This window comes from Equus quagga, chromosome 9 (genome assembly GCF_021613505.1).
Source record: "Equus quagga isolate Etosha38 chromosome 9, UCLA_HA_Equagga_1.0, whole genome shotgun sequence".
In the NCBI taxonomy this organism is placed as follows: domain Eukaryota; kingdom Metazoa; phylum Chordata; class Mammalia; order Perissodactyla; family Equidae; genus Equus; species Equus quagga.
In genome coordinates, this window is record NC_060275.1 from 43,374,221 (window position 1) to 43,398,537 (window position 24,317).

Genomic DNA, 24,317 nt, shown 5'->3' on the forward strand with positions numbered 1-24,317 from the left:
TGTTTTATATTTATCCAGATGTCTATAAGGGTCTTCTTCAATTACACATTGGACCTGCATAAAATGAAATTGAAGCTACTTCCTTTTGAATTACCCTTTGAGAAGTTTTAGTTTTTGGTTTATATTTGTAAGATGGAGAGCTCTATCTCCTTTTATTCAGACGACATCTCCAGAAGATATAGTTGATGTGCAGGATGGCTGAGTGGAAGGACAGAGCGTTCACCTCTCCCAGCGTGTGTGCTTTATTTTGTTTTATTTTCTGATTACTGTGAAACAAACTACTTTAAAACTTAGTGGCTTAAAACAATGATTTATTAGTTTCCAAAATTCTCTGTACGGTGATCTGGGCAGTCTTCTGCTAATCTTGCTGGGAACACTCATGACTCTAGTCCTCTACTGGGACTGGAGGCTTCAGGGTGGCCTCACACACGTGGTTTGCAGTTAGCACAAGCTGTCAGCTGGGCCCCTTGATCCTCTGCCTAGTGCTAGATTTCTCATCTTCCAATAGGCTAGAGTGAACTTTCACAGCATAGTGTTCTCAGAAGAAGTTGAGAGTGGAAACTAAATGGACTCTTAAGGCTTAGGCTCTTGAACCTGCATACCATTTCTGCTACGTCCTATTGCTCTAAGCAAATTACAAGTAAAGTCCAGAGTCAGGAGGTTGCTATGGTCTGAATGTATGTGCCCACCCCCCAAATTTATATGTTGAATCCCAACCCTCAAAAGTTATAGTATTAGTAGGTGGGGGCTTTGGGAGGTGCTTAAACCATGACAGTGGAACCCTTATGCATGGGATTAGTGCCTCATAAAAGAGGCTCCCCAGAGATCCCCAGCCCCTTCCGCCATGTGAGGACACAAGGAGAGGTGCTGGCTGTGAACCAGGAAGAGGACCCTCACCTGACCGGGCCAGTGCCATGATCTTGGAATCCAGCCTCCAGAACTGTGAGAAATAAATTTCAGTTGTTTATAAGCTACCAAGTCTGTGATATTGTGTTATAGCAGCCTGCACAGACTAGACAGGGGTAGATAAACTCCACCTTTTGATGGGAACAATGACAATGCCACATGAACCCAGGGAGGCATGTTTCATTGGAGGTCATTAATACAACATAAGTTAAAGCTGGAAATATTCCTAGCAGGCTTAGTAATTGTCAAACATAATTATGACTTTTCTATTGTATCATATCAGTTTTTCTGGATCCAGTAATCCTCTTGTTTTGACGAAGGAGGCTGGGTTTATGATTTTAATTTTCAGAAATACTTCAGAGATGAAATCAGCCCATATTGTCGATGAGAAAGGGGCCAGGGGTGATCAGTAAATCACTCCATGTCACTCCTACTCAGTCCTCTGACAAAATTAGATTAATACTGCACCCATTTACTGAATGGTTATTTACTGCCAGGTTCTCAGGTAAGCACTTAAAATAATTATCTATTATATAATTCACAACATCCCTGTGAGGTCTGTATTATCATCCTGCCTTTCCTGTTGGGAAATATCAAACCTGGAAATTAGTATGCTATCCACTGCTCATGGTTTCACAGTTAGTAGATGGGGAAACTCAGCTTCAAACTCAGGTCTCTGTGATGACAAAGGCTGTGCTGTGAAAGATTACACAATACTCACCAAATATCTTATTAAATTTATTGAAATTCCAAATTCTTGGTAAGATTTTATTCATTCATGTATCTTTTTTTTTTAATGTTGAGTTAGCCTGTATTTCACCTGGGAAGAATAACCCATGAAGAAATTTCAGAAATGTTTTAAATGAAAAGTTGTTCAGGAAAACCTGCCCTACAAGTAGTAAAATGAGTTAAATGCTAGAGTAATCAAACGAATTTAGTGCTCTTACAAATGTGGGCAGATTGCTCAGGGGAGTAAAAGAAAGCCTAGAAGCAGATTCTCTGAAACGTAAGAAATCCATATATAGTTAAAGCAGGTTTTGGAAGAGTGGAGAAGGATATGATTATTTGATAATATTAAATAACTTGTCCAAGCACAATTTTTGTGTTTAAAAATATATAATTTTTATTTATATATACCAATATTAATTCTAAATAGATTTGCATTTAAATAAGTAGAAGAAAATAAAGAGAAGTAACTTTTAGGTTTCAATTTAGAAAAGACATTTGTTAGAATAATAGAATAAAACCAATTGAGACTGTTTCTACCTAAAGTGAAAAATATTAATAGCTTTTACATAAGTGGTTATGTTAGGAAATGGTTAACCTCATTGGCAAACAAAGGAATACAAAATAAAATTAGGTCTCAACTTTAGATGTGAATTTTGGAAGAATAGAGAAAGTATTAGAATTTCCGGGACTAGGGAGAGATGGAGAAACAACAATACCAGAAAAAGCTGGTGGGAGATTAAAATGGTGTACTTTTCTTAAACACAATTTGACAATATATACCAATATCCTCAAACTATTTTGCCTTGCCACACACAAGAGGAAAGTTTTCCTAAGGAAATTAGAGACATTTAAGCATTTTATGTACAATGAGATTCATCATAATGTTATATATAAAGCAAGAAGAATACATAACCTAGATGTTTCAAAAATAAATTTGATAAATAAATTATACCTCCAGATAAAATACTACTGTTCATCCGTTAAAATTTACATTGAAGAATATTTAAAGTTATAGAAAACTGCTGGTCATAAATTGTAAAAAGACAGCAACAAAAAGCAAATGTTGGATGCAAATCTTTGTAAATAATTTGATCTGTATTTTGTAAACAGATATTAATGTTAAGAGAAAATAAACGTGTTATTGAAAAAGAGTCTATTATTTTAAGAGTGATTTTTCTTTTCGAATTTTAGGATTTGTTTTAATATTCTGTGTTCTTCAAGTATTATAATATATGTATGCATAGGGAAGGTTGAAAATATTTAGCAACCAATGTGATACTGGGACAGATTAATCATATCAACAACACCGTTCATCAGAGTGGATACTGCTGTAAATCAATACCAGTACTGCTGTTCTGTGATGACTGACTGCAAATCAGCTCTGAGTGTGCAGTGTGCATTTCATAATCAAAAGAAAAAGCAGACAATGTTATTAAGTGAAGCAGTGCAAGGGGAGATATGCATGGGATTGGGATCATGAAAGGGAGGAGAGTATTTAATCTGCTTAGAATAATGACAAGGGTCTGACCCAGTGGCGCAAATGTTAAGTTTGCACGTTCCACTTTGGAGGCCTGAGGTTCACGGTTGGGATCCTGGGTGCGGACCTATGCCCCACTTATCAAGCCATGCTGTGGCAGGCGTCCTAAATATAAAGTAGAGGAAGATGGGCATGGATGTTAGCTCAGGGCCAGTCTTCCTCAGAAAAAAGAGGAGGAGTGTCAGCAGATGTTAGCTCAGAGCTAATCTTGCTCAAAAAAAGAAGAATGACAAAATGTAAAAGAGATAAAAAATAGGATATAAAAAAAAATTAGAGGCTGCTATTTTGGAAACCCAGCATCCAAATCTAAAATGAGCTTTGGAGAGAGAAAACCAGAAAATAGCGGAAATTAATTATAAAATAAATAATAGATGAAAGTTTGCCAGGAAACCAAGAATAAAGAAAAAATTCAACATGTGTGAGACAGAAAACACAAAACCAAATAAAAAAATAAATGAAGGAAAAGAATCAGACTAGCAGCACTCTTTTCATTGATGGCAAAAGATAGAGAAAACAGTAGGTCAATGCCTTCATATTCTGAGGAAAACTTACTTTCAACAGGACTTCTATGCCTAATTAAATTATAAGAAAATAAGAATATTTCAGTCTTGCTATACGAAAGAAAAATCAAATCCCCAGACTCTTCCTGAGAAAATAATCTGAGAATCCATTTTAATAAATAAGCATAAAAAAAATAAAGAGGAAGAAGTGAGACATAAAAGGTCATGAGGGTAAACCAGAGGTTCAATGAAAAGAAATGTCAGAGGATTTTACTGGTACTAATATGAACAGACAATCAGCTAAAAAAAATATCTTCAAGAAAAATGAAAGGATTTCAAGCACTATGTTAAAAGAGTTTGAAAGAAGGGCTATATTAAGCATATAGTAAAAAAGACACGTTTATTCTTTCAAAGAGGGAAAAAAGAAAAGAAAAAGAAAGAAGAAAAGGAGGGAGGAAGAGAGGGAGGGAGAAATAATCTATCAGAAATTTCAGGAGAAAAAAACCCATATAATAAAGCCATGATAAAAATATGAAGTCATCTAAATGTGGCATAAATAGAAGGAATTTTTGAAATGTACGGCCAGGCCAGAGATTCCAATGAATCCTGAAATGCATTTGAAATCTTAATATTGCTTCTGTAAAGAAAGAAATGTCCTAGCTCTGAAGAGTAGTTTTCATATTCGTAATTGTACAGATGATGTTCATTGATTTTCAACTTTTTAAATTAAACAACGGTTAAAGCATGGACAATTTAAGACAATGAGTAGAATGCAAAGCAATCAGCCTTGAAAATATACACGTAAAGGTACAGCTAAAAGAACTCGAAGGTGGAAGAGTAGATATTAAGGAAAGGCTTTTGACATTAAAATGTTCGCTTTATGCTGTGGGAGTCAAAGCCGATGGAAGAATGCTGATTCAAGCATATTATCTAAAGTTCCATGTAAGAGCAGTGGAAGAGCTCAAATCAATTGTACAAGCAAAGCATTTCAGAAGGGATTGAATGGAAATGGAGGTTGAGGAATGTGAATTAAATCTTTACCTCTCCAAACTGGACATCAATATTTCAACTTGAAAAAGTAATGATATAATAAGCTTTGTTTGTAATTAAAGAAGAAACTGCCATTGGATCTAAAATGAGAGCCAGTTAAAACGTGTCTCTTGAATGTGTGACTGAGAATGAGGTGAGGGTGAAGAGTTGTGGCTTTTCATTACAGGACTCTATAAACTTTAAGGTTTGTCACATATGTATATTACATTGATGAAGGTTTAAAAATAAAACTTTGAAAGCACTTGATAGCTTGCTTTTCATATTTGATTTGAGTTTCAAGCACTTGTACAAATATCAGTTTGCTTTCCTACATTAAAGCTAATTCTTTTACATTAAAATTAAAACCGTTTATCCTCAACCTCTGCTATTTTGTTGCTTTTTACTATGTAGTTGATAATCTCAAATGCCTTCATTCTGACCTGTTTTAACAAATGAAACAACAGAGAAAATATGGAGGAGCTCTTAGGGTAAAACAGAATTTAAAATAATCTAGTTACACTGATGTACTTTTGTCTCTCGTATGTTTCTCTGCAATATAAAGGCAAAATAAAGTTTATTCAACTAGTTTGGGACAACATATTCAGTCTATGAAGGAGCAGTAGAATTACCCACTAATGTACAACAGTAGTGTATACAAAGGTATGTACATCCACACACAATGTGTAATTTTCCCTAAAAGCAAGTGCTCATACAAAGTAAAAGTAAAGGATAGTCAGACACATCTCTCTAAAAACGTAATTGTGAAATGATTTGAAACTACTTGCCAATAACAGTTCTCATTCTAGAAATTTATTTCTAGGTCCAACTGCATCTCCTCACCGTTCTCAATAGATTTAATACACATCTTTTTTTTCCTACAGTTTCTGCAATTAAATTATGACTATGAATTGTCAGAACGGAGCAAAATTTCCCAAGGGCATCAATAAGTGCACAACTGAATCTCAGTGTAATGGCACAAACAGCCAAATACAGAAATAATCAGGCAAATAAAGGAGCAATTAAATTCCATGCCTGTAAAAATGCAGGTGCAAAACATAACGCTGCAGCTAAATCTCATGAAAAATTTGGCTTTTCATATCAAACTAAATTGATAGTCATTGTTGGTACAGAGATGAAGAGCATTATATTCTAGGAGAGAAACCAATTTGAGTTATAAATTTCTCCCCAATAGAGGCCACCCTAAAGTCTGCTCACCTTAATCACATTTGGAGAATTCTACACTGTCTCAAAATAATTATGTCAACTGAAATACCTTCCCTTAAAAAAATACTTTGAAAAAATTGCCTGGTAAGGATGAATGGAAGAATCAATTATGTACCTGAAATTGGAAACCTGATACAAATCATCTTTCATTATATTATTATAAAATCTGAAGTCCCTATTATATAAACACAGATTATTATCCCATTAGCCAGACCTTTCTTTATTGGTGAACATGATACAGGAAATGTTAATGCTAAAGATAACAGTATCAAAGACTTGCGTACTTTTACAGAACCAAATATATTTTAAATTTAGTAAAATAGCTGCGTTCAAATATTATTTGAAAAATAGGTGATAAAGGGCTTGTTTACAAATTTCAAACACTTAAACATTACCTGGGATTCTCTAGGCATAACTAAGTGTGTAAATGCTCTTCCAAATAATTAGCAAAATGTAAAATATATGCTAATCGGACGCCATGCTTTTTTTTGTCCTAAATGATGATAGATCTAAATAAAACAGCCGTTTCCATTTGCAATTCAGGTAGTATTAAAAATACAAGTTGTCTAGAGAAAGATTTTACAATTTGATCCAGTGTGATTTAAGTTCCTAAAATTGATCTGAGAGCTGGCTATTCACTTATTTTACAATTATTCACCCTATTAAACACACTAAAATACCTTAATAATCTTATTGCAAATTTTTTCCTGGTTCATATTGTTTTTAGATATCAACAAATAGAACAGAAATGGCTGTGAGCTGAGAATTCTCATTCTCAAAGCCAATGAAAATTAAAATATGCTTATCTGATAAATGGAGAATTGTTGATCATGAAAGTATATGTAGAGTGTATTTTGATCCATGGAGGAGAGGAGAACAATGTAAGATACCAGTTAATAGTTTTTTTCTCCAGCAAATACAATGATGTTAAATAAGAGAATTTTCTATTGCACTTGGTAATTATTGTTGATAGATTCTGTGCCATAAATTCATAAAACTACCCATGAAAAATCATCAGTGATACTCTCTTTATGGGTCTTTGGAAAATAAATATAAAAAATTATTGTTTACAAAGGTAGGAGGTATTATTATGTCTATATTTTCAAAGGAAGAAACTGAGGCATAGAGAAGTGACTTAAATTGGCAAAGATACACATCAATAAGTGGTAAAAATTGCCAGTAAGACTACCTACAGATCCTGTAGAAAGCCTCTAGTGGTTTTAAAGCACTTTTATGAAAAATATTAGAGGCTATTTAAACATGTAATTTTCCCACTAGAAATGCCATAAATATTCTTAAAATAATATTTTAAATTTGCCTGTCATATTACTATTTTGACTAAAGACATTAGAGTGCATTTTGAAATTTTAATAAAGCTCCAATTTAACAATTAAGGCAAACTATCAAGCACACAGTAACAAACCCAGCAGGCAGCAGCCCTTTCTTCTCAATTATTATTCTTTTGAAAGTCAATTGAAGAGAACTGAATTTAAAAAAGAAATTTTACAAAATTAAATATAAAATTATAGGCATATGTTGATATAATACTTGCTTTTCTATACTATTATTCAACTGAGCATTTCAAATTTTGAACAATAAATCGGATTTATCTTCCAATTTATCACATTATAGTTTGTTGTTGAGTTTCATCCCTTGTGAATTGTGCCTCTTATTTATGCCACAGTTTATTTCTGTGTATTTTTTTATTTATGTTTTCTTACCACTCAAATGTAATACATTCTTAGATTCTTCCATTTCAATACTTTTAATAGTAAGATTTTCTAGAGACTTGAAGTGCTAAATTCTCACTGGTTCTTGGACAATAATCATTAGGCTGCCAGTTTTGAATTCCCAGGCTATACATAAACCACTCTTTAAGATTAGATCAGTAGACACTCCACACCTATAGCCTATGAATTGTTCCTTATGACTAGTCTGAGGAAATAAATAAACAAAAGGCCTACACCTGGGTTGTGGATGGTTCTTCATGCCATGCTAACGTTATCTGGAGGTTGAATGCTGTAACACCAAAGTCTCACTCGGGAATGTCCCTGAAGACAATAGGGAGGAAAAAATCTTCCCAGTAGACTGTGTTTCACAAAGTTCATTTGTTTTTGATTCTGACCAGAGCGAGTCATAGCCAAAGCTCCTGCACTAATTTATACGTAGTGGCCAACACTTTGGCCAGACGGTCAGGAACTTGAATGAAATTGGAAGATTGATGATAAGGAAATATGGATAAGAGTAATGTCAATTGACTCTTTGGAATGGGTATGGAACATGTAGATATTTGCATAACGTAAAGACTGGCAGGGAGTACTCACTGCAAAGGAGGCTAAAAACAGGAGGACATGATGACCCATTGTTAGGCTGTCATTCAGCTTCTTTCTCTAACTGTAATATTACTAAATGTAATGTTATGTTACAGTACTTGCACCACATACCCATGTACAAAGAGGCAACAGTAGCAAGAATGGAGATTGCATGTGCATTTAACAATTTAGGATATCTTTCTCTAACACTGATATAGCTACCACTTCGATACGTGTCTAATCTCCCAAGAACAGAGATCAATCTAAGTTTATACTATGCTACAGTTCACCAAAAGACCGCCAAGTTACCTAGAGGCAGAGTGCTTACTTTGACTCTTGAATCATAGACACTGACTTATTCTTAATGGAAAAGATATTCTTTTGAATATCTTCTTCCTGTAATGCTATGCCAGCCGCTACCCATGGATGTCTAGAAGGTATTCATTGTTATGATATCATAAAAAGTCTTCTATCCAGGAGAATTAGTTTTCATTAAAATAAGTGTATCAGTCTCATATCCATGAAATTTACTGCTCTTAAGACATATTCCATCATCTAGAAGCAATTGGTCTCATAAAGTGTGGGAATTGCCTATTGAATACTCACTTTAGGCTCCAGCTAGGAGACAACACCTCAGGTTTGGGATGCTGTTCTATGAGATGATATATCGACTCTGAAACATTGACCATTTCTGGCTTCTGTTTCTTTTGCTGCCAGAATACATAGGACTGGGAATCAAGATGTAGATATATATATGAAAGATATCATTGCTGTTCATCAAATGTGCGGGCTTATGGTCAGATGCACATTCTGCCAGTTTAGGACTTATTTCTTGCATTAGCAGTGAACTAAAAATGGAAGTAATATGTGTTACTTCCAGGCAGGAGTTTTAAGAGTCAGGTTGCCACAGCATTCTTCACTCTCATATTACAACCAACAGTAATTGAGATAATGGCTGCTCCCTCAGCCTGTTTCCCAGAGTGATGATGACAGAACAGACCTTCAGTCAACCTACAGTAGATGTGTAGAATGAGCAAAAAATAAAACTTTGTTGTCTTAAGTCGCTGAGATTTTTGAGTTTATACCACATCACCACCTAGACCATCTTGAGAAATTAAAACACGTTGTAACAATAAGTGGGCACCGCCAAAAAAGAAAGAAAGGTACCATATATATATAGTTTCATTTTATTACATATTAAATATATAAAATTATTTATTTTTATATTTATTAATAATATATTTATTATTTATATTTATTATATATTAATATTACATATTAAATATACATGTAATAGCCAACACTATAGTGCTTGGTGGTTAAGCAGTGAAGCATGACTAGAACGAGGGCCTTTCTTTTAAGGCAGCAGTGAATCGTTTGGAAAATGTTGCCTGTGGTAATTTTAGAATTGAATCATGCGTTTAATGAACTTATATTCTAAAGTCTAGAGGCCATAAAACAGGATTTTGGTGCTGAGTGTTGGTTGCTATTGGCTAAATTTGACAAGGTTGGGTCAAAGTTTCTTTCAGAGTCTTTTGTTCTTAAAAATAATCAAGCCAAAGAGACATATTCTGGGGTGGCCAATCCTGATCCCCACATCTATAGATGGCCCAGCAAACACTTGTTTATCAAACCTTTGCTTTTCCATCTCCATGCGAATTGCCTTCCTCCCCAATGAAGCCCCAAACCACTACCCCCAATATTCTCCTTTGTCTTTAGCTGAAGATAGTATTTAAGGTAGTGGCTTCAGCCACTTGGACAAGTTACTCTGTTTTCCTGGGTTTCTCCCATGTATACACATTATTAAACTTTGTTTAATTTTCTCCTGTTATTCTGGCTCATGTCAGTTTAATTCTTACACCAGCCAGAAAGACCCAGAGGGTAGAGGAATTGTCTTCCTCTCCTACAGGGACTTGAAAAGAGTGGTAGACTTATAAGTTATAAACATCAACAGGTTATTCTTTTCTAGTTACAGAAATGAAAACTATGGCAGCTACACATTTTTGTTTTCTTGCTTTCTGGCATTTACTTGTAAATATTAATCATTTTTCCACTCACCATTTTTCCTTCTACTTTATATAAGGAGTGTTGGTCATGCTTAATTGTAAAGTGTGTTTTTAGGCTACAGAATATCGAGGTATCTGAATAAGGGAGGAAGTAACATCACCCAGAAATGGATACAGTGACTGATACACCTTTAATTATCCTATCTGGGAACATCTTCATGTGCATAAGGAATAGTTGTGTCATGTTAGACAAAAGCAAATTATCACTGGTGCTATTTTCTGGAAGTTTAAATGTGGGCAGTAGCATGCATAAGATTACTTAGTAGCCAAAGATGTGGAGTTTGCTGTTAATTTGTCTCTTTGCTCTCAACTCAAATTTCTCCTTATAACATCTACTGTGCACTTTTAGGAACAGTATAATAAGACTGTATTGGACAGTATTGGACATATAATGGACAGTATTATGAGACTATAAATGCTGCCTCTTGGATTTCTGCTCAGATATGAGGTGGCAGTTCCAAAAGTATAAACTGCAGTGTCTCAGTCATGAGTGTATTGTTCAACTTTATGTGCCACAGCTTTCTTCCTTCTGTTCCTCACACCCTGAGGCCGTTACAGACACTTGAGCAACATCATGTTTTTTCTTGGGCTCCTCCCATACTTACAGCACTTTTATAACCAATCCTCTGTACCAAAGCTCCTCCATTTAAACTCCTAGTATCTAAAGTAACGTCTGTTTTTCTCCTGGGACATTAAATAATGCAAAATAAGCAGCACACTTTCCCTTTGAAATCAGGAATGAGGCAAGGACTCTACACCATCACTACTTTCATCAGTGCTGATTGGAAGTTTTTGCTGCCAAGAATGACAAAGAAAGGTAAAAAGGATAAGTAGAAATAAAACTCTCAGTATTCAAAGATAATATGACCATGTAGAAATTGGAGAGAATAGTAACATTAATCAGAAGTTTTAGCCAGTCTTCTGAATATTAGTTAAATAAACAAAATCAGTTGCAAGCCCCTAATCAGAAACAGAAAAGCTGACTCTCTAAAATATATTTATAATAGTGACAAAGATTATAAAGTGCATGGAAATAAATCTAATAATATATTTACCTCAACTTTTTGAAGAAAATCATAAAATTTTATTTAGAGAATCCAGGAACATGTAACTAAATTAACTATTGGTATTCTATTGCTTCTGTAACAAATTACCACAAACTAATGACTTAAAACCACATAAATTTATTCTCTTACAGTCCTGGATGTGGGAAGTCTGAAAGAAGCTTCATGAGACTAAAATCCAGATGTCAGCAGAGTGTTCTGTCTTTCAGGGGATCTGTGGGAGAATCCCTTCCCTGCCTGTCCCAGCTTTCAGAGGTGGCCCACATTCCTTGGCTCATGGTCCCAACCAGCAGTTGCATCACTCTGACTCTGCTTCAGTCACCACATCTCCTTCTCTCATGCTCCTGCCTCCCTTTGCCAAATATACAGACTCTTGTGATTACTTTAGGCTCATCTTGATAATTCAGGATAATCTCCCCATCTCAAGATTCTTGACTTATTCACATTTGCAAAGTCTCTTTTGCCATATGAGACAATGATTCACAGGTCCCAGGCATTAGGACAGGGGCATCTTCCACTGGTCGTTATTTTGCCCACTACACGTGGAGAAAGAGTCTCTGTTCAAGGATAGGAAAAGACAAAGTGGTAAATATGCAATTTCTCTCCACTAAATAATAACTTTAACAACAATTTTAGATTCCAATTAAATTCCCAACAAAATTTTAGTAGAAATAGGACAAACCAATTCTAACTTAAATGTAAAAGAGCAAAATACTAACAGTAGCAAAGAAAATGAGAAGTATTATGATGGGCAGGACAAGTGACTTACCATGAACTGAGACTTTTTTCTGAGAGCAATTGCATTTAAGAGAGGGTAGTGTTAGACCTGCGTGAAAAATTATGGGAACAATTGATTTTAAAATATAGAAAAAATAAAACTGCATCCTAATAAACCACAGAACTCCTCTATATCAATAAGAAAGCTAACAGTAAAAAATGGGCCAAATACCTTACTGTATATTGAAAGATGAGTAAATCTGAATGGCCAATAAACGTATTTGTAGTCTCCCTTATAAATAGGAAAATAGAAATTCAACATACAATGAGATATTATTAGCTACTTATGAATCTGGCAAAAATCTTAAAATCTGGCAAATTAAGACATGAAAATATTGTGGAGCTATGGGGACAACTGTTCCCTATGGTAGATGAAAGCAACCACTTTCAACAATAGTTTGATTTATTCATTAAATTCAAAATGTACACTCCTTAAGATATTACAATTTACTCCTAGATACATATTCATTTCTTTCTTTCTTTCTTTACGTATTTATTTTTATATTGAGGTAACATTAATTTATAACATTATATAAATTTCAGGTGTACATCATTATATTTTGAGATCTGTGTAGACTACATGTTCACTACCCAAAGACTAATTACCATCAATCACCATAAACATATTCTTGAGAAATATAGCCATGCACAAGAAAACATGTGAAATAATGTTCAATACAACATTGTGTATAAAATAAAATGAAATAATCAAATCAAATAAAATAAATGAAATGAAATAAAATAAAACAAATAGAAGCATAAATAGCCAAGACATGGAAGCAACCTAGGTGCTCATCAAGGGACGAATGGATAAAGAAGATGTGATATTTATACATGATGGAATACTACTCAGCCATAAGAAATGATGAAATCCGACCATTTGTGACAACATGGATGGACCTTGAGGGTATTATGCTGAGTGAAATAAGTCCGAGGGAGAAAGTCAAATACCATATGATCTCACTCATAAGTAGAAGATAAAAACGACAAAAAAAACCCCACACACACATAGCATTGGAGATTGGACTGGTGGTTACCATTGGGGAAGGGGCCTGGGGGGAGGGCAAAAGGGGTGATTAGGCTCACATGTGAGGGGATGGACTATAATTAGTGTGCAGGTGGTGACATGATGTAATGTACACAGAATTCGAAATATGATGTATATCTGAAAAAAATAAAAATTAAAAAAAAGAAGCATACCAAATAACTGCAAGAGAAGAATGGATAAATATATTATAATATGTTTTGACCCAGGCAAATATGGTGTTCTAAGAGGTTATTTCATTCCATGTTTGTGTTATATCATGTCCAGCAATACTTTAAATTATAATACTTTGTAAACTTTAAAGCATCATTAAACTACTTGTGTTTGGTGGCTCATTTGAACAAAATAGAATATTATTGATAAATGATTTCAACACAAGCCTAGGCTCTCTCTCAATTTTTATCACAAAAAAACACAATGATTAAAAGTCAAAAAAAGTCACTTTCGGAAGCATGGACACACAATCCAGAATTTCCAACATCTTTCTAATAGACATTCTCAGATGTTATGGCCAGAAATGAAATATCTAAAAATAATGAAAATAAATAAATAGAAGAAAATATCCCAGAACTGAATAATTTAGGTACTCTGGAAAAAATATTAAAGATAATTTAAAATGACATAAAAATAGAATAATTGGAAAAAATAAGCAGACCCAGCAGAATATGTTATAAAGGGAAAAATTAAAAGCTTCTAGAGTAGAAAACAAGAGGGAGAATACTTCCAACCCCTTTGAGCAGAAGTCTGACTACAATTTCCTTCTGAACAGCAACAATGTAGACAGGATGGAGCAGGGTTTTCGGTGTTCTAAGGAAGGGAAAGAGAGACAAAGATTTTTTGGATAATTTGTCGTCTTGAAACACTAACACAAAGTCTCATTACGAGATGCACATTGAAAAAGCAAAACTGAAAATTCACCTATGAGGACATGGGTTTCAAGAAGCAGTTATGAACAACACACACACACACAATACACCAATAAGCAAAAAAAAAAAAAAAAATACAGCAAAGAATTTATACAAAAAATAAACAAACTCTTCAGTGAAATAGAAAACATAATAATACATCAGAAGAAAAATCCCAAATGATCTCGAAATAGGTGTTGAGAGAGGGACATAAGGCCTACCAAGTTTTGTTTCTTGTTCTTACATTGTTCTGTTTAATAATAAAGGTTGCTAGAAGCATATGACCTTAAATATGTTATTTAAAACTATCAAGGTAAATTTAAAAGAAAAGAATCAAATTAAAAACAAATCTGATTTACAAAATGAAGAAAAGAAAAAGCTGTATTTCCCTCCTCTTTCTCTCTCTCTTACACACACATACAGACAGACATACACACGCTGAAGAAGTAATTCAACATTTCTAATTTATTACAACAAATGTAAATCTATTAAATTTCTTCTGCTAAATACAGAAATGGTTATATTGAATAAAAGAATATAACCTAGCTATATACTATTTACACACAGTATACCTAAAACAGAGATATATATAGACTATTTCAAACTCAAATGAAAAATTTACAAAAGTTAAAAACGTTGACAAACAAAGCATGTCCCAACAAACATCTAAATGAAGAACTTGCACAGGTTTTATTAACTGTCTACATGTGTTACATTGGCTGCCCACAATATAACATTAGGTTTTATTCCCAAACATATATCCAAAATAATCTTCATACTAGAAGCGAAGAACATACTCCCAAATAATATTGAGACAAAGAGGAAATCAAAACAGTTTTTACAAGTTATCTAGAAATGAAATATATTGATGATAATATGTACATTTTGCAAAGTAGGACAAAGCGACACCAAATTAGAGAATAAGAAATTATATGAATAATTCAAACTTCCATTTAAGAATACATGTAAAAATCACACACAAGAAAAAACCTCAAGAAGAGGGGGAGTAAAGAACAAGTAAAGAATTGAAAACTCAAGAAGACAACAACATGATAGCTTGCATTAATAAAATCAAAAGTTGCTTCTATGGGAAAAAATCAATAAAATGCAATGGTCTGATGCAAGTAAATGAGAAAACAGGCGTAGAACGTTCTACCAGTAAATGCAAAAATGTAGAAAACATTGATGATTTACTGGGAAAATATAAACTACTGAAATTGACTGTAAAGGTATATCATCTCTGTGGATCAGTAAACTTAGCACAAATAAAGAAATAGTCATGATCCACCTCTAAAAATATCAGTGAAGTCCAATTCATCTTGGAGAGAATTCTATAGAACATTCTATGATCTGAACACAGCTAACTAGAAAATACACACAAAATATTTTAAGTTGGCTTAAAATATGAAGCAAAAGCAAAAATTCATTACCAAGAAAAAGATACCGGTCAGTCCAAATTCATTGATGAATAAGATATAATATTGCACATAAATTTCCCCTATTTAGTAAAAAGTATCACTCAACAGGGGTTCTGAACCCAGAGTTAATTGGACCAGACAATTATATGATTTGGGGGACAGGGTGTCGTTAAGAAAAAGAAAATTACGAATACAAAATCAAGATTAAAGCCTTGGAAAGAGCCTGTTTTCTAAAGATTTCTAAAGCTTATGCTTCATTAGCTTCACAGAAAATAACCATTTGTGTGCAAGAAACCTAGAGCAACCATCACACAGCAAGTACAGCATTAGAAGCAATCTCATCAAAGTCCGAAACATAAATAAGATGCCCATTAACTATAGTCATACTCAACATGCTGCTGGCTGTTTCAGTCAATGAAAAAGAAAAGAAAAATTGAAAACAAAAGTAACATGTATGAAAAACAACAGAATAATCATTAGTCTCAGATAATGTGTGTGTTATGTGTGTGTGTGGTCAAATACACAGAAAATCCATTAGAATCAAGGGACAAACAGTTAGATATAATGGGAGAAATCAACAAGATGGCCAAGTATCAGATAAATAATTAAAATCAGTAATTCTCACCAATAATCACACAAAAAATAAACTAAAAACACAATTCATAATAGCAAAACTAATATAAAATAGCCCACAGTAAATCTAGAAGTAATTGTGCAATGTGTGTATTATTTACAAAACTTTTCTGAGGGAGATATGTGAAATTAATCAATATAAGTCATCCTATCTTACTGTATAGAAACATTCAATGTTGTAATTAACTTATAAATTTAAAACTAAATAAAATATGATAATCAAAATCTCAATAGGCTTTTGAATGCAAATCAGCCAGGAACATGAAAAATAAATCTGGAAAACATACAAATTTTAGTACTAGAAGGTTTTTTTAAAAATAGGTGAAATTCACATAAGGTGAAATTAACCATTTACACTGAACAAGTCAGCAGCATTTGCTACATTTACAATATGGGTAATCTGCTTTCTATCTCTATGAATTAATCTATTATGAATATTTCATATAGATGAAAACACATGGTATGACTTTTTGTTTCTGGCTTCTTTCACCTAGCGTCATGTTTTCGAGGTTCATCTACGTGGTAGTATTTATTACTTCATTTCTTTTTATGGCTGAATACTATTCCTTTAAATGTATATATCACAATTTGTTTATCTTTTCATGTAATTGGGTTGTTTCCACTTTTTGGCTATTTTGAATATCCACATGCATGTATATGTGTTTGTTTGAACTTGTTTTAAATTATTTTGGATGTATATCTGACACTAGAAATTTTTAGAAGAAGATGACTTTCTCTACTCAATAGTAAAATATGTTATAAAACTATGGTATGATAAATAAATTACGAAAATAGAGACTACAAGTTCAGAACCAAATTTATGTGATCAGAACCAAATCTATGTTTGTTTATAATATATGACAAAGGTCATGTTTTAATTCTACGGGAATATGAAGGAATTTTTAATATAATAGGAAAATTAGAAATATCATTGGAAAAATTAAATATAATTTAAGTGCACTGTCAGATCATTAAAAATACAAATATTTGAAATAAATAATTATAAAAGCCAAATTACAAAATATGAGAAGAAAATATAGGATTATTCATTGAAAACTTTTGCATAGAACAATATATTTATAGCCTTTAGGAAGTAAAGATCTTTTGAAAATAAGAAACCATATACAAAAACAAAAGTTAAAACATTAATAAATTTAACCATATTATTTTAAAAATCACATGTGATAAAATATACCTTATGCAGAGTAAAAATATAATAAACTGGGAAAGAAAAAATTTGCATTATATCTGAATTAATATCCAGAGAATATGAAAAAATCCAATAAGTTACTAAGACCAATAACTTAATAAAAAACTGAGGAACATTCATGTACAGTATCATCCATACAGTTTTGATGACAAGTGGATACAAAATATCAGAGTTCAATTTGCCAGTATTTATTTAGATTTAAAATAACCATATGCTTCCATTCAGCAGTTAATTTCTTCGACATTAACCATAAAGACTGCCTCATATCCTAGTATACACAAAAAAGAACATTTCTGAAGATCTTTTCATGTTAAAATGTAAGCCACTTTTCATTAGATTGTATTTGTGTAGACACAAATAGCAAAAGTTGTATTGTATATCAGTTTGGCTACATATATTTTCATTTAGATATGTACATAATATATATTTGTATACATAACATATTTAGATATATATTTGTGTGTATGTTTATGCATGTATGTATAAATGACGCTGAGGATCTATTCCAAATGGTCAAAGAGCGCCCCCTTTTGGTAAGGAAAATAGCACTGAATGTGATCACATTTTTTGTTTACGTGCAAAGAGCTTAATTTATTTTCGTCCTTGTATTTTCAAACTTTATACGTTTAACATGTACAGATTTATTAAATACAAAAGAATGTCTTAAATACATGGTAATTCCAAATCAGTGCTGGCTCCAGAATTCTGAAAGGAAAATAAAATGTGAAACAAGTATGTTAACTCTTCTTTTCCTCATTAAATTTTTTTCATAAGTCTTAGATCAGTGAATTATGCACAAGAAATCTCTGTGACATGGGAGAAGGTGTTGAGAAAAGAGAGAAGAGGGGATTGGCCTCTACACATGTTTTGACCAGCTTAGTTCCTAATTTGAATAAACCTTACTTTCTAATGAAGGGTCCCTGGTTGAAAGGAAAAGAGAGAAAGTGGAGAGAGAGAGAAATCATTTTTGTTGAACAAATTTATAATTGAAGAGATTTATTTCTTATTGCGCAGTTAACTGAAGAGTTAATCTTAATTGAATGTGACTGCAACACCAGGTTTCATGAATATGACTGATGTAGGAAAGATTTGGGCACAGTTTCCAATTTAAGTGATTGTAACTGGATTAATCTGTCAGGTCCTTGCTGATATAATGCAGTGGCTGATCTGAGCATTTGAAGAAAGCAGAATACAAATAATGTGAACACAAAAGTAGTTTGGAATTTGTACTGAAGAATACTGAAAACGAGTCATCTTACAATGTTATTCCTAAATAAAATAAAGAGATAGTATTATTCAATCTATAGGCCTATTGCATGTTGAGTCCACGCCTTTATTTTTTATTTTATTTATTTATTTATTGTGAGGGAGATTGCAGCTGAGCTAACATCTGCTGCCAGTCTTCCTCTTTGTGCGTGAGGAAAATTGTCTCTGAGCAAATACCTGTGCCAGTCTTCCTCTGTTTTTTGTATGTGGGACGCTGCCACAGCAGGGCTTGATTAGTAGTGTGTAGATCCACACCTGGGATCTGAACCCACACACCCCACCAGCTGCCAAACCAGAGCATGTGAACTCAACCACCACACAACAGGGCTGCCCCCTATGCCTTTTATTTTTCACATAGAACTAAATTAACAATAATTCGTCTTTTGTATTAAAAAAATTAATATGATTTCATAGCACCATTTTGGATACTAGACTTGATTCTAGGCATATTAAATAAGTATATAAAATATAAAATAAGACATTTAATTTGCTCCCCTCTAACAAATACTTTGCTGTATTATATCACACTTCCATTGTACACAGAAGTAAAGGAAGTGCCATTGGAAAAGAAAGAAGATGTCACAGGACATGGAAGTCTCTTAAGTCTAAATGGAATGAGGCCAGTTCGTAAGGTCCATACATGGCAAATGGTGAGATGCTTATGAATCGCAGAGGTGGTACACAAGAAGGCACTTCAGTCAAACAAATCTGATAAACACACAAAAGACACCTTTGTTTTAGACATTTTCACTGGTTGCAAATGGGATTTACGGAATAGAAAGCACTCAGAAAAATTGCAGTCACTATGAAAGGCTCCTCATTTATTTTATACGAGTTTTGTATTTAATTTAAGGGCTTCCTCATATCCTTAAAAACCTAAGAAAACTTTCTCATAAAGGAACTGCAGAATCAGATAATGTCAGCTACCTTATTTAAAATCACAGTTATGAATATACAGGGAAATTGCATAATCTCTGTTTTTTTTTTTTTTTTTTTACCTAACGTACTGAGAAGAAAATAAAACTTCCCACACATTCCTCCTCTTCTATTCACCAATGAAATAACTACCTATTTTTAAGGTAACATAACCCACCAATTACTCTTGACAAATTCATTTATAGAGAACACCTGAACACCTGTGCTAAGACATTCAGTAGCAAATCATTACTCAAAGGTTATGATTTTCAAAAATCAAAATAAATATACCATTCTGTTAAAAAAAAAAAGTGCCCTTTAATTGCACAGCTTTTATTCCTTTAAAATTTTGAAACACTTTTACCACTCTCGTTCCCCAGCCCCACTCCCCCTGAATAATTGCTATATTCACCGCCAATATGATAGCCTTTTTTTTTGTGGCTAAAGTACCCATATTTGAATGGCACTAAAGAGCAAATAGTCTAGCTAAACTTACTTTTGCAATCAAGGCTGATGGAAAATATTAGTTTTTTCCATATTTTTCCTCTGCAATCTTCCTGGCATAAAACTAATGTGCTTCTTGCATTCTCAAACTTAAAAACAACTGTTTATAAATAGATTATTTTAAAGGAAAAAATGAACATGCAGCTATCAATTATGGCAAACAGGTTGGGAGTATAATCAAAACTAACTTACTCTGCAGAAATGTTGCAAAAAATAACACTTATCCATTTCAGTTGCTTGTTAGTTTTTTTTTCCCAAATGATTTAAAAATAAAAGTTTCAGTAGTACTTTGTAAAACGGTGCAAACAGGAGAAAGAAAGCATGTTTCTAAATAAACATTTTAGGGAACAAGTTCACCTCTCTAACCATTCTTTCGTCTGCCCATTATTTACAGAAGCACAGTGACACACTATATCTTTAATGTGGTCTGTCAATAACTCACTCGAGAATCCTTTAATTAATTGTTAAAAATTCAGATCCTTAGAGCTATGCCCACGTCTATACAAACAGAATCTCCAGGGTGGAGACTCTTTATTTTCATTTTTAGCAAGCAGCCAGGTGATTCTTATGCATAGTGAAATTTAAAAAATTCTCTCATTTTTGGGTTTCCAATGAAATGTACAGGATGTGGAAAAGCTGTTCTTCAAAGTTTCTGAAGATTGCAAATTAACAGTGGTGATGACCAATTCAGCTACATTAAAAATATATTTTATATGACTTCTGAAAACTCCCCCATTAATGGCCTCCAAATTTTCTCCCAGCCACTGAATGTTTAGGATCTAGTGTAATGGAAGTTTTCAGGCAAGATGGATTGGAAGGGTAAGAATTATCAAACAGCCAAAAGTAATAAACAATGCATTAAGAAAGAGACTGAAATCACAGAATTAAAATAATAGGTATAGCGATGTTGGGACTCAATGGATGCGCTTAAAAATACCACCAAAAGCTGTTTAACTTTTGAATGGAGTATTAATGTGTTTATATTCCACTAATATCACTCAGTTACATGGGTATTTGTGTTTATTATTTTAACATTGTATAATTAGAACTGAGCAAAAAATAGCTAATGCAAATCATTAATAATGTTATAACCTGGATATTACCAATTTTTAGCATACTGATTACAGACTTAGAGTTTTTTTCAATGTGTGACATTGTTTAAGGTGTACGTTAATCAAATGTGTGTGTTTGTGCATATATATGTATTATATAGTTAAATAAATATATATATTTAAAATCACACAATGTATTTTAAACCTTGCTACTTTGCTCTGTATATTGTACATATATTTATATGGAAATATAATTCTAAAATATAATATCTATAAACATATCACCACACAGCATTTCAAGTGACAGAAAAGTATCTCTATTGTTCCCTTTTGTAGATGCTCCACAATCAATTTTACCCATAACCTCCATTGGTCATCAAGGTCTTTCCTATTTTTGCTTTGCCAAGAAATTCTGCAGACACCAACAATGGAGTTAAATATTCCATATGAGGCAGATACAAATAATTTTACTGCATTCCGTAAAATATTTCTCTTTAAAACTAATCTAAAAAATTTGGATTTTTTTCCCAGCAAATTTTAAAAAAATGGAAAAAGCAAGACTTTGCTAGATGAAAGTAAATATTAAATTTGTAGCACAAAAATTACTATATCTGATTAATTGAAATTGTATTTTAATGTAGTTAGATCTCTGAAGAAAACCAATCACCGTTAAAATTACTTTGCATATGAACCAATCTCGATGGTCTAGTGGTTAGGTTCCCTGCTCTCACCCCTTTCATAGCCTGTTTGCTTCCTGGTTGGGGAACCACACCGAGCATCTGTCAGCTGCCGTGCTGTGGCAGTGGCTCTACAACTAGGATAGACAACCACGAACTGGGGTTTTGGGAAGGAAAAAAAAGAGGAAGATTGGCAACAGCTGTTAGCTCAGGGTGAATTATTCCCTGCAAAACAAAGAAAAATTACTTTGCACATAAGCACTATTCATACGCTTTATGTATAATTCAGAGTTCAGTCCAAATGAATTCATCAATTTTTTTTTTAACACTTAATAGTAAAGAGTAAAGTAAAAACAATTTTGGACCATACCTTTTTAATAGTTTTTTTTCCTTGGAATTTCTGATTCATTTTTTCTTAATGATATGTATCCACTGTGTTCTCCTATTGTTCAAGGCTGTCAATCACTTATTCTTTTTCTTCAGATTCCCTTTGGTTCTTCCTTTCTGGAGTCTATATTCTTCTACTGTAATCTGATCTAACTGCTCTCCAGTCTTGCTGGACAACTGTGATATGTTCAAACCCCAAGCCTGGAAATTGTTCAGTTTACATATTCAAAAATGATATAGTACTTGTTTCTTCATTACATTAACGTCTAGACCAAGAAAAGTAAAAAAGGAAGCAAAGAGTGTAAATTACTCTTTGTTTTTTTAGAAAGGAAGTCCACAATATTTGAGATCTCGGAAAACAGATAATTTAAGGGTGATATACAAATCATTCAAATATGAATTGAATAATTTAAAGCAACATGGAGTTGGAAAAAAATTATGAAGTAATCAAGTCAAACCATTTATTTACGTGTCAGTCACTCTTTTCCTTTTTCTTCCATTGATGCTGGCTAAATCTCCCTAAAATAAGAATAACCTTCCTGAATTTGACTTGGACTTTCTTGGTTAGGGGGAAATTACTAAGCCAGTTGTACCTTGTACTTCTTCACAAATCTTTTTTGGATTTTGAAATTATTCATCACCTTTTAAATTTTAGTATGACTATCTCCCCACGCATGATTATGGTTTTCTTTAAAGTGTTGAAATGTGGTTAGTGGAAAACTTTGAAGAATATGAAAAAGAACTAAGAAAGAATATAAAGTCTCTCCAAATAGCTCCTTTAGTAACAATCTCCATCAATATATTGATAACACACACATATATACACATTACACATATACCACACAATATGGAATCATGGGTGATCTTCGTAATCTTTAATTCCTCCTTTAGTTGTGGAAAACTTCTATTTTGATAAGTATGAATGAGCATTATTCTTCAGATTGCTGTCATTTATTATTAGATCACAATATAAATAAATCTCATTATAATGACAATAATGACAGTAGTCCACATCTATTGGTTCCTTATTATGTGCCAGGTCGTATTCATTCATTTAAATGATGGGTATTTATACTATTTTTTCTTTTTCTATTAAATTCAAGTAGAGATGAATATAATTCATATATTTCTATATGTGCTTTGAACATTTTCTTGATTATAGCTATGAATACATTTATAGGATGTAAAATGTTATTTCTGAGCTTCACAATAGCTCTACCAATTTATATTTCTACCCAAATGATAAGCATTTTAGAGAATTCAAAATGCATTACTCATCCATCTTTACTGCTAGTGAAATTCAGCTTATTTTTGTGTGGTTACTGTCTATTTTTTCTTTTTCTCCAGATTATATCTTTTCACACTTCTCTTTTGGGTAATTCATTACTCTTTTCTTATTTTTTCTAAGAGTTCTTTTTATTGTAAGAGTTTTGAGGCTTGACAGTTTTATTTTTTGGGTTTTTTTGTTTTTGGAGAATAATATATATTGTTTTAAATGTCATCTGGTACTATCAGCTCTGTGTTTAGCCCTACTGAATGGCTATTTTTTCCACCCTCCCAAGGGACCATTTTCAGAAAATTGGCTGGTTCTCATTCTTTTTAATCATCATATTAAAATCAAAAGCATGTGTGTATAATTTCTTCATTTCTCTGTTTTAGGTATCATCTGTTGGTTTACTATCTGACGAGATGAAACTGTCACCTTCTTCCCTTCCCTTCCTATCCTAACCTGACCCCATAAAACATCCCACCATGCTGGAATTTCTGTTTGTCTCTTTTTTTGTGGTTAATCTCTTTACTACATTCTATATCTTCTTCTTTTATTTAATATTATTCTTTAAGTACCTTCTTAATTTTGGTGCAACACTTCTTCCAATAGCCTCTGAAAATAATTCATGGACGGTAAAATTTTTGTGAAAATACATATGAGAAAAAAAATTTTTTATTCAACCCACACACTTGATTGATACTTTGACTAGATCTGGAAGTTTTTGGTGGAAATCATTTTTCCTCAGAATATTCCTCTACTTACTTCTAACTTCCACTATTTTTTTAAGAAGTCTAATGACATTCTAATTTCCAATCTTTTTTAGCTGATGCATTTTAATGTATATTTAACTTTTTTCTCTGGAAGTACCTTTTATCCCTGGTGTACTAAAAT